Here is a 2,579-nt window from a genome sequence, read left to right as displayed (position 1 = left end):
TATAAAAATGCTTAATCAAACTAATTGAGTCGGGTCTGACTCGACGGCACATAACAACAACAACAATCAAACTAGCCAAGACTTTTAACTTCTCATTAATCTCTTTCAGTAAAATAAGAAATTAACACATTTTTTGAAACATAAAAGCCTGGAAGTGTGGAGTTTTTAACGCATGTCACCCTTCTGTTCTTCCATTCGACTATAGCAGCAACTGAGCACATATAAAGGACAATTACTGATGATAGTAACATCAGGTGTTTAGCAGCAGGGTGTATCTATCACAAAATGAATAATGTAATGAGTAGTCATATTTCTACATGTGCCCAAAATATTTAATGGTAGTAGGTTTGGAGTACCAGAATTGTTCATCATCATTTTTTGTTAATACATACATATTTCTGTTCTCTTACGTTTTTACGTAGATGACTTACAGAAATTGAGCTAGAATGTAACCTTTTGTAGAAACAGTTGCATTTGTTTGGGAATAAAATTAAATATACTTTTTGGTTGTTTGTTGTTATTATTAGTTTGAAATATTATTAAGTAAAAAATAAAATAAAGATCTTTGCCTTTTGTAAGAACATGTTTTATGTATGATTGAAGTTTTTACAACACTCCGAAAAAGCCACCTGATATTAGATTTAAAAATAAAATCAAAAGCGTTTTCTGACAGAGTACACATGGAAAAATTGGAAATCCCATTATCTTTAAGAGAAGTTGTAGAAAGTGTATGTCTTCTTGGATATTGACACCCACTTTATACAGCAGAAAATAAGATACTATACTGTAAACAAAAAAGTACAGTAAAGGACAGTTGTAAATTTACAGAAGAATAGTTCATAAACATTTTGGTCTTTCCATACAGTTTTTATATAAAACGAATAAAAAAACCTTTAGACAGCTGTCATCATTCTTGTTTGACCACTTTTCACTTATATGCACACAGACATGTTTATATAGCAATATATTGATGCACCGTTACATGGATATTAAACTATGATTACTGCTTGTAACTGAGATGTGCATTATCCAATCAACATTATCCATAGTTGAAATACTCTTAACATTATGTATTCTTGTCATGTTGTATCTATAAAAACATGAAAATATAACTTTACATTTCAATTATTTACATTATTTCAAGCTTGACAGAGAAAAATTTATAAGCTACAAGTTTTAGAAGAGTAGGCCCAGAGGTACAATAAACAGCTTTTATTGTATGTAGTCATCTATATTTTTGTTTTGTTTTTAAAAACTTATTTGAAGTACAATAAGGAAACAATTAGGCTGCAATTTGGTCATTCTGGTATTTATTATTAAAACTTAAAATGCACCTCCAACATTCCTCATGAGGAGAAATGCACTAAAATTATATTGATTTATCTTGAAATTTATGGTTTGGGACAGTGAAATTTAATGAAGAATATCATGATATCATATGCCACCATCTTCAATATAAGTAATTATATTTAATCCCTACATTTTCCCTTGCCTTCTATAAAATAGAATAAATACAATACTTAGTAGCACTTTGTAAAATACTAAGTACTACACCAAGGTTTACTTGCAGAAAGATCAAGAATAAAAAAACTGAAAAGAATTGTTGGGTATCAATAATTATTTATAATCCTAAATTAATTTTATTTGGGAGAGTTCTAATGAAAATAAAAAGTCTTTTATGAAGAGAAAGATTACATCTTTATTTTTTTATTATTATTATTTTTTTACCTAGAGAAATACAACCTCTTTAGTCAAAAATTACATAAATGTGACCTTTTTTCCTCACTGGGCATATTAAAATACTCATTCCCCCTGAGGAATAAATATGAATATGAAACATTAGGGTTATTTTTATTGATGGTGGCAATGGGAAATAACAATATTGCAGGTGACTCAAAAGTGCTTAAAATATTCAAAATATAGAAGGTTTATCTAATTATAATTTTGAAAATAAAAACATATTTAATTTATTAAATTTGATATATGAGCAACAATTTAAAAGGCCACTTTTAAAGCATTTCTGAATTCAGTGCTTCTCTCTGCAAACTCAAGTACTGTAAAATGGAACCTCACATAATCCCGTATTTGTTTTTTAATATTAGCTTTTTTAATCCATTTGCATATAGCTACATAAATAAAATGCTTTTGTTAACTAATACTACTTTATATATAGTAAGATGTATGTCAAAAACAGATTTAGATATTATTTTGAGGCTAATTTATATTTGAAAAGTCACCTGGCCTTCTTAAAGGGATAATTTTCTCTGGGGACCTAACAATTTGAGAATACCTTTAAGCTTTTTTAATTTATGACCAAACTGTAGCTAAGCAAATTAATTGGACCACTTGCAAATAAAACAATAGAAAATGTTTATTTCAAATGTCAAGCAATGCCAAGTAATTTTATATTAACACCAAATGTTAAAGAATAAGATACATTAAAGTTTTAATAACAATATTAAATTACAAGATTTGAATCTTTTCTTTGTTTTCTTTCCTTAGCATTTACATATTTGGCTTTGAAAAATGTGGAACAGATACCTAAAGCCTTTTTAAATCACTTCCTGCTCAGTTTATTT

Source organism: Orycteropus afer, unplaced genomic scaffold, assembly GCF_000298275.1.
Source record: "Orycteropus afer afer isolate SDZICR_OR568_19922 unplaced genomic scaffold, OryAfe1.0 scaffold00116, whole genome shotgun sequence".
NCBI classification, from domain to species: Eukaryota; Metazoa; Chordata; class Mammalia; order Tubulidentata; family Orycteropodidae; genus Orycteropus; species Orycteropus afer.
Note: the sequence above shows the minus strand (reverse complement) of the source record.